The sequence below is a fragment of the Dreissena polymorpha genome, chromosome 10 (genome assembly GCF_020536995.1).
Source record: "Dreissena polymorpha isolate Duluth1 chromosome 10, UMN_Dpol_1.0, whole genome shotgun sequence".
Taxonomy (NCBI): domain Eukaryota; kingdom Metazoa; phylum Mollusca; class Bivalvia; order Myida; family Dreissenidae; genus Dreissena; species Dreissena polymorpha.
In genome coordinates, this window is record NC_068364.1 from 9,007,387 (window position 1) to 9,018,062 (window position 10,676).

Genomic DNA, 10,676 nt, shown 5'->3' on the forward strand with positions numbered 1-10,676 from the left:
TGGACAATCCCGACGTGCCACCGTTGGAATGAGTTTTTGATCTTTTGAGCATATTACATGGATAATCTCCGTGCTATAACAGCTGAATAAAACTTTTGCCGTTTTGAGTGTTTAAAGCAGCAAATGGTTGCCCGTGTGTTCTGACAAAAATAGGTTTATGTTTTAAGCAAGGTTTATATACGAAATAATATTTTTACTCCAGTTTTTGTCGTTGCCTATCGATGAATTTGAAAAAAAGTGATTGTTAAAACTCAACCTGCCCCAACAAAATTATTTGTTCATTCATTTTCAAAAAATAAATTTAGGCCCGAAACTTGAATGGATTTTTGAACCATCATCATTTAATGTTGCTCTTGACTTGCTCTTAATTAGAGGAATGGATGTAAACAACATGGTCAAAGTTAATCATGTTTATGTGCTGTGAACTGAAAATGATAATAATTGCAAAAATAGTGTATTGTTAAGGTTCATGGGGGGATAAAATTCATTAAAACTTCGCTTTGGTTTTTCTTCATTCAATGTGGTACAATATGGTCAAACTATATATCATTTTAAAGCTTAAGACGGATAGAATAACATAAACACATTTTTTGACATTCAATATTTGTGTGCTTTATTCATATTTTGGTTTAAAACCAATACATTTTTACACTAATTTACAAAATCTCAATCTAAAGTTAGGAAGGATATGCACTACCTTAAGTTGAATAAATACAAAGCTATATACATGTACAAGGTCAAGTTAGCAACATTTCACAAAAAATATTGTCATAAAACAACAAATGAGTTTTTATTCAACTGCCTTTTTTGGATAAATTTCCTAAACAAAGTTCTAAAAATAACTTCTTTTTAAAAAGCCAGGTATGGTGGATAATAAGAGTCACAATTCTATTTCAAAGGCTTAACAATTTTGTTATTTACCTCTCAACCAAATTGCAAATTTTAAACCATCTCAAATTGAAATAGATTGCAGACGACATATAAAATTGTAAAGGAATATAAAGAAATTGGCAAACCGATTGATTTTATATTTAGATTCCTTCTATCTATTTTGAAAGCTTGGCCATCGCTGTGCTTCGTAGAAAAACGTGCAAAACAAATCGGTCGAAACCACGTGCAGTGTTGAGAAAACGAGTATGTGTATACACATACCTGAGAAAACACATACGTATTTTGACAGTTGGATGGCAACTAGTAAAACAACTATTAACATTAATGAGCAAGAGATCGCACTAAATAACAGAAATGACCACGTAGAGATATCATCAATTACACTATTTTAAATATTTTCCAGCTGAAATTTGTCCCCCACACGTCTTTTTTAGTTTATTTGTATTGTTTTTCTGGAGCCGAAGTGCATCTCACAGAACATCCATCCAACTTCCGTTGTTTTCACTTTCGTTATTAAAAACTCCGTTTAAAAGAATTGTTTCTACTTTTAGATTGTTAAAGCGATGTATTATTATATATTATCAATAGAATAGTATACCGTGATGAATTGAACGGAGTTACGTATCGATCTTTCTGTAAGTCTGTAAGCGTACTATTTTATGCGCAATAATATAATACATGTGATTCGACAACGATTGTAAACATTGGTGAAATGCTTCTTACATAGTTATTCTTTTGAGTGTTTATGAGGTCTGATCGTGCAGTTTGCAAACATCAACGGAAAGATTACAATCCAATGCATTTGTCATCGTCAACCGTTTGAAATGTCAATTAGGCGATGAGTAAGTTTTTAGCATGTTTCTTTCTATTTTATTAATTTAAAAATGGCTGCCCCCATGGTGATGAAATGACATGTGTTCGAGTTTTGATATTTCTAGATATGTAAACTTTTTTTTACTATTTAAGCGTAACTTTCCCTCGTCAATGTCGATATTAATCACTAGTTATATAATTTTCCGCCAAAATACGTGGAATAAACATGATTCAGATTTTTGAAAATAATGCATATTTTATTGTTAAAATCGCTTTGTATTTTGATTGATTTTGTGGATTTTATGATACGTTATGTACAAAATTGGTAGCAGTTTGAAGGAAAAACATCCTTTAAAGCATATATGTATACATTTTCAATGTGGCACTCTTCCTTTAGTCAAATTTGAGTTCAATGCTAGGGGTCCCACATTTTTCAAAATGAAGCCTCTACATGAACCTTAATATTCAAAGGTAAAAAATAATGTAAGTTGCCTTTTTCTTTTAGTCCTTAATCGTTCCCATGTTTTCGTGACTTTTATTGTCATCATGTTGAAGTATGATAAGCATTTATAGGTACTCATAGTAAAGCATTCATAATTTTACAGCGGTGTTAGTAAACCATTAGTATAAATTCTGTTTATAATTAAACAATTCAGCACAAATAATACAGTTGAAATAAATTCAGCACTGAAAAGACGGATAATTGTCTAATGAAATAACCAAGTGAATGCTGAATATTTCGTTAAAATATGTTTGAACCTTACGTGACTATTGGCTAAAAGTGTAGGATATGAACGGCAACGGTCTGAACTAAAATATAACAAATATTATTATCTTCAATGTAAGGTTAATGTTTTGGGTTGGTAAAAGTATACGATGCAAATATTAAATCATTAATAGGAATTTTTGAATATAAATTTATATCTTATATGTACAAATAGGTTTTTAAATTAAATGTTCATACTTTACATACCTAATTTTTCTGCCGATCATAATCGTTTGTTACAGGGTTTTAACCATGACATTTCTTGTGAACTCAAGTAAGGTAACTCCTTTGGGCAATTTCTATTTATAATGTTAGTAAATATGAGTTTTGTTTAACATGTTTTGAGACTTTGTGACAAAAAATACTCTACCCTTTATACAATTTTTAAATAAAATGTTCCGATGATAAAATTGGATATATAACATAACGTTGAGATTGTTGTCATAAACAATGCGCACAAACTTACTCGGCGTATTTTGGCAAGAATATTAACGATATTCAACTTTGCATTAATCTGACGATCATCAAGCAATTTTGCATAGTCGTTCGATCCTCACTATAACAAGTGTGCATAAAGTGCATTATTTTCCAGTTTGACAATATTCTTGTAATTGATCCGATTGCAGGGATGTATGTGAGAGCAGTGCACGACACCTGTTTGGTGAATGAGGCGGTTACTCAATATAAGTGAATATCTGTGATCATAACTAACGAACCATCATTTATCAATAATCACGCAATTTTTAATAAATTATGCGAACATAAAAAAACGTTTCCTTAAATGAAGGCTAAATATGACACTTCGTAAAAACACATGTTCATTTGGCATAATTTTCGCGCGCTATTCAAAATAAACAACTTAAGGAAATGGGTGAAAAAACTATTAAAACAACATATTCAATACATCTTTAATACACCCGTTAATGAATTATGTTTATGTTTGTAAAGTTGCTATCATAAACACATAAAATACCCGGTATAATGTAAGAAAGTGCACAGATCACGTCGAACCTTTCATTACAGTGACCTACCAGTCGGGCCGCAAAAGTTGTACGGATGTCAACGCAACGTCTTATGTCCATTAACGTTTGACTTGTTTGACACTATAATGTCAATATAAGGTCCTCAGTTATATGTACTTGTTTCATTTATATATTTCGTACTTATTGAAAATACCCTCCGAAGTAAAAGCATTACAGGTATTAAATTACGATAATTTATGTAAACAGCTTTTGAAGATTATACTTTTTGATTGTAAACTGGAAATTAAATATATATTTCATTGTGTTTGACTAACATTGGAAAACATAAAACCGTAATTAACCATTTAACCACGTTATGTTGGGACACAAATCTGCAGTATTCAATGAAACAACTCAGCTGAATTAAGCGGCTTTAAATACATTGTATGAATATATACAGATAATAGCTTCCTAACACATTTTTCTCGATGCATCGGTTGCTATTAAGAATCTTAACGCGGTTATAAGTCTATTTCAGCCGATTATTTGACCATCACTGTATTACTGGTTGTTATGGGAATCTTAATTCGGTGAACTATAGCAGCGACATCAGTACTCATATAAGCAGCTTCAGGGTTTTTTATTAATGGGAAGCCATCAATTGCCCATAACATCACAAAACATTTGAACACATAGAAACTGAATTTTGAATCTGCTTAGCCGCATAGTAAAGGTCAATTCGAAATATTTAGGATTTTAATCCATTGCATTCAACCGATTAGTTGGAAGTAGTAGTGAGATGTTATAATCATCACACTAAATATGATATGATTTATTAAAAAATAATCGAGAATTGTACAAACAGATCCAAACAACAGAAACAGTAATTTCTAAATATGATCTTGTTTATTATTAAACAAAAATGTAGATTTAGTTATGAATTTTATTTACATAAAATATGATATACGCCTACATATGAAACACGTTATATTTAGTATTATTTATGAAACAAAGTAAACAATGAACCACAGCAAATAAAGTACATGCATCATCACATTGAAGAAAACATTCCCATAGAATTTAACCACACCCTATACAAATACGAAGTGACCATTTTAATTTATAGCGTATGTATAAATGACATTTTTGTTTTTGTTTTGGTAAATGATTAGGTACTCGTCAGTCAATGTAATCAGTAATCATAAGTAAGTTAAAATCTCGAAAAGCGTATTTAGGTAAGGATTTAACAAATATGTTAGCCGTTCAACATATTGCGTCATTTTACATTATTCAAAAAGTTAAAAAAAAATATAAAAAAGCAAACACAATAATTAAAAAAAACAGCACAAACACTAAACTTAACAATATAAAAAAGTGAAATATATTCAAATGATTAAAACCTCATTTTACATTTCAAAGGTTTGATAATATTCCGTACATAAGTATACAGATCTATGTACAATAATGGTGTCAGATTCAGAGTCCACATATGATAAAAAAGACACTTGTATAAATACATTTTTAATCTGATTCTGTGGAATCGAAATTCACAGGATCTATAAAATCTTGTTGAATATTGTTGTTATATTTCATTGCTTGTTCTTTTTTCTGTATATCACCACCCCGTAGTACCTGGATTCTCGTCCGGGACTATTCTCGGAATCTGAAACAACGTTAAACTCGACATAATTAATTAATTTATTTATTTATTTAACCATAGTATAAATGTCAAGAAACAAATAGGGTGTTTAATGTTTTTCGACTTATACCTTAACGGCGTCCTGGTTGAATACCAGAGCCATGGATCGCCATGTTCTATACCGTGGCGCATCTGGTTCGTCTGCAAATGTAAAATGAGTCGATTTGTATATATAATACATATCTATATAAATCTTTTTGTATAATATAAAGCAGTGAAACTCCAGTTGCTAGAGCAGTATTGAATTCTTATTATATACAATTAGTTGTTCCTTTATTTAAGGCAAGTGACAGTACCAAACAGTACAAAACAGCACAATACAAAACAACATAAACACATATCAGAATAAAGCTGGGGTCACCGCCTTGGAACGGTCAATTCAAAGCATAAATTGCTATATGAATCTAGGGGATGTGTTAAACAATTTCACAGTTCCCAACAAAGTACTCACTTATTAATTACCTGCCGTTTTTTTACGATATCCAGAACACAAAGCCTTATTTTACTGACAGTTATGAAAGAACATGATATACTATCAGCCCCAGAAATACAAACGATCAGCTTTATTATCCGACAGACTGAAAATTACGGTTTTATAGCATTATATAATATAACCTTCATGTTTCCTAGTTAAACATATTTACAATTTGACGTTATACCGAAACAGATATGTGTATTTTTTAAAACGATAAATTAAACACTTTTTTAAAATGCCAGTTAGGAACGTTATGCAAGTACTGTTGTTATACTATCTTGTACTGCTTGGATGACTTAAATTGTGTACCACTGTACGTATGTGCTAACATCAATGTTAATACAATCAGTATACAAGGTACATTTTATAAATGTCTAACTGTACATGAAATTGTTAGATAAAATTACAAAAAACATTATGCTTTTCCAAACTATGGGCATAACCTTTAATCAATCAATGTTTGTTTAATAACGTAGCTATATGATTATTCGTATTATTTTCATAAAAAAACACTTTAATTAGAAATATAAACATAACTGTAGTTTTCTTACGGAAAAGTGGCAGTCTGTTTTTTTAAGTGTTTCAATAATACCATTGTTATAATTGCTGACGTTTTCTAATTAATTGTATTATTTAGTGTGCGATATTGGATGATATTATAGCTTGGATTTCAACTAAAGGTTATACGTGCCTGTGGTCACAATGTTCACTACGCACGAGGGAGCACCGTCTGTGACGTTACACGCCGTCCCGTATTCACACGGACCTCCTCTGATTTCCTCGAACAAACCACATAGCGTGGCGTTAGCAAGTTGTTCTGCTCAGGGGAAATGAAATCATAGTGTTCATTAGTCGAGTCGCCATTTAAGTAGTCGATACCAGTTTTTGCTTTTTAGATAATGTTAACTGGTAAAACGCCTTCTTGGTGCTTACAGTACTAACAAAAACCTGACACGTGTGACACTCATGTGTTTATATAGTAATGCTTTAATTTGAATGAAATCATCAAAACAAAATTACATTGAAGATATTCAATGATTTATTAGGAAGTAGATGATTTTTGTTAGAAGATATTCACTCACTTGAGATTGCCTTAACAGTCACGCCGTCATACTCGATGCTTGTTCCTTTTGCAAGATCAAATTGTGCTTTGGTAACATTTGTAACCGCACCAGCAGTGTCGTTGTAGAAAAGTGTGTAGTTTACTATTATGCTTCCCTTCCTGTACAAACGAAAACAAGGAGCAGCATCAGGTTTTCATTTTTTTTAAACAATTTAAAATCATTATTCTATATTCATTATTTACAAAAAATGCATTACATGATAAAACCGTAAAACAACATGAAATAATCGCATTTAAAACCACATACCCTAGATCGTTAATAGCAATTTTGAAACGTGTGATGAACCGCAACATGTAGGTCCGTAGCTGCAATGAAACGAGTGTATAACTAAATATACACATATTAAATGTATAATATGTAAAGAAAAATATCGTGTGTGTTAAGATGTAAAACACATCATGAAAATAAAAAAGCTATTTAAAACGCATTTTGGCATTAATAAATTGTTTCCAGTGTTAAAATACATAACCGAACTGTATGTTATCCTTCCGAAGATCGAAATATGAGCATTGGCTTTATATTATTTGACAGACACATCGCATGATGTAAAATTTTGCATTTTTGTTTGTCTCAAAAGGTTCTGACGTTATATCAGAAAATAACTTCTGCAGATTTTAACTTGTGTGGCTAAATATGTGCTAGTACAAGTCGACATTTCATGCCATATTGAATGTAACACATAGTAGACTTCGGTACCTAATCCATTGTCAGACCCTATATGTACTTTATAATGAAATATAAACGTATGTCGTTTTTAATGTATTGCATATTCCAAGGTATAGCATTTTCTCTTAACAAACCAAAGCATTTGCCGTAGGCACATACCGATAATTTAACCTTTTCTGCAACCACTGCAAAATCTCTGTCTGATGTTAGATTGATACCTTAATCGTCAATGTCCAGTGTAATCTGTTCTGATAGATCGCAAGTTTTACCCGTCCAGTTCCCAGTGCACATGCATGCTCCATTGATTATGTCACATGACTGGTTGTGGGAATGTGTGTGCTCCTTAACGCATGTGCACGGATTGTAACAATTACTTCCGTAGGTGTTGTCGGAACACTCTGAAAACATCATTTCACAAAGTTTAAACAGGGTATAAAAGTATATTAGTTTTTCGTTCAACAGTAATTATACGGGTTTAATAAATGATCTATTAGTTTGCCGCTTGTTTCTTCCAGAAATATCGTTGAATATACGAATGTTGTCATCTACCGTTAACAATTAACCCTGGATTTTAGAACGGCTTAACGAGATCTTAAGAAAATTTCCATTTTATTCTAACTTAAAATATTAGTTAATACCAAATTAATACTTCTGTTTTAGATAAATAATAACCGTCGGTGAATGTGTTTGTTTTGTATCTGCAATTTGGGATTGAATATTTCGTAAAAACCAATACAATATGTGAAACAAAACAGTAAATATAAAACACACATATGTTCCGATATTATTGGCAGAGGTTTTCCGATGTTTGTCAAATAGACTAACCAACAAACGTTACCTTTACAGCTATCGCCTTTGCTACTCGTTTTGAAACCCGGGTCACAATGACACTCGTAACTACCAAGGGTATTTACGCATGTCGAATTTGCATGGCACGTGAAGCAATTAGCTGTCGAACACTCGTTGACGTTTGTTTTACATTCGGAACCAAATCAAATTTTTGGATAAAATAACAAAAACAACATTATGCTTATTCCGAACCATGAACATTACCTTCAATCAATTAATGTTTAATAACGTAGCTATATAAATATTCGTATTATTCGCAATGAAATAATTGTTAAAATTGCTAAAATTTTCAAACTTATTGTGTTATTTATTGTGAAATATTGGATTATATTAAAGATTTAAATTCAACGTAAAGTTATACGTGCCTGTGATCACTATGTTAACTACGCACAAGGGCACACCGTCTGTGACGTTACACGCCGTCCTGTTTGCACATGGACCTCCTCTGATCTCCTCAAACAAACCACACGGCGTGGCGTTAGCAAGTTGTTCTGCTCAGGGTAAATGAAATCATTGTGATCCTTAGTCCAGTCGCCACTGGTCAAGTTGCCGGAATCAGTTTTTTAAACAAAGAGCATGATGACTGTAGAAAAGCTTACTTGATGTATTAATACTGACAAACAATGTGTTACACGTTTTATTTACCCTCATATAGATATATAGTGTGTCATTGAGCTTTCTTTCTTAACACGAATGAAATCTTTGAAACAAAATATCATTGAATATATTGACCGATTTATTTGGCAGTAGCTGATTTTGATGAACAAAATATTCACCAACCTGAGATTGCTTTTACAGGCTTTCCGTCATACGTGATGGTTGGTCCTTTCGCAAGATCGTCTAGTGCATTGGTAACATTTGTAACCGCGTCAGCAGTGTTATTGTAGAAAAGTGTAAAGTTTATAACTAAGCTTCCTTTCCTGTACAAATGATAACAAGGAGAATAAAATATTTAAAACCAATTTGACAGTAAAATTTAATATAAGTAAATTTCAAGCAATTCATTCCAGGATAAAACAGTACACACACATTGAACGATTGCATATAAAACAGCATACCGTATATCCTTAATGACAAATTTGAATTTTTTTATGAACCGCAACAGGTAGGTCCGTAGCTGCAATGAAACGTGCGTAGTACAAAATGGCCATATATTTAATGTATAATTTATATTTAAAAAACATCGTGTTAAGTGCTAAATAAAACGCTGCATACATACGCTTATAAAAAATCAACCACACGTCGTCAGTTTATGCCCTATTATATTAAACACTTGTGTGAACTTAGTTTCCAAACTCATAATCAAACCTTATATGCACCATGTAATGAAATATAAACGAAAGTCGTTTTTAATTTATTGCGTATTTCAGGATATGTAATCGTAACATAATAAATGAAAATCACAGAACATACCGATAATGTAACTTTTTCGGCAAGCACTGCAAAATCCCTGTCTGATTTAAGATTAATACCCCGAGCGTCAATGTTCAGTGTTTTCTGCAGGTCTCTTTGCTTTTCTGCAACTACGAAATCGTATAACGCGTAATTATCTTAACGGACCCTTCACAAATCATAGCATTGTTGTTAAGATAAACTTAATTATATCGGCTTTTTGAACACTGCCTTGTACATACACATTTCGTACAAACTGCAAAGTAACTGTTTATGTTGTTATGATATACATTTAAACTTAATAATAATACATAAGAGTTATACCTGTCGTAACATTCGAACAAGTTTTGGTAACGTCGTCTTTTACAAAGACCTTCTTGCAGTAACAAGCGAAAGAACCATCAGTGTTGACACATACGGCGTTTTGATCCTTACACACATCTTCTTGGCACTCATCTACATCGATTTGGCAAGTATTCCCCGTCCAGTTACCAGTGCACTTGCATGTTTGCATAATGTCACATGACTGGATGTGGGAAAGTGTGTGCTCCTTTACGCATTCGCACAGATTGGAATATTTTCCTCCGTAAGTGTTGTTTGAACACTCTGAAAACATATCCATTTCAGATAGTTTAGTTTAATTACTATTTATTAAGCTTTTCCTAGAATACATGTCAGCAATGTAATACAATACAAACATTCATGCTACTTTGAACAAAATATGCTTAAAATTCGGACTGCATTGAAATAATTGAGAAAAAAGCTCGAGGCTTATGCAATGTCTCGCTACTGTCATTTGGGAGTGCTGCTGATAAGGTGTACAAATAAGCATGTAACTGCAATGTACACAATGTCGAAACAATAAAAAGTGTAGAATATAAGTAGATATAAATATACAGTAAAGGAATGAAGAAATGATATAGGATATTATAACGTCTAAATTTTACGTTTATACACATCAGCATTATTAATTTGTAATATGCTTTATCTTATACGAAAGAGATAAAAGTGGCTGAGTTTCCGCAACTTAAGAACGTTG

At 32.0% G+C, this 10,676-nt stretch overlaps 1 long non-coding RNA gene across 1 annotated transcript; it reads right to left on the reverse strand.

The window, feature by feature from the left end:
* Positions 1-6,694: 6,694 nt before the first annotated feature.
* On the reverse strand, positions 6,695-7,781 carry LOC127847691 (uncharacterized). Its single transcript, XR_008034122.1, has 3 exons — positions 7,556-7,781; positions 6,977-7,035; positions 6,695-6,828 (listed from the first exon to the last, which is right to left on the reverse strand). It is a non-coding gene; the product is annotated as an uncharacterized LOC127847691 (long non-coding RNA).
* Positions 7,782-10,676: the final 2,895 nt, after the last annotated feature.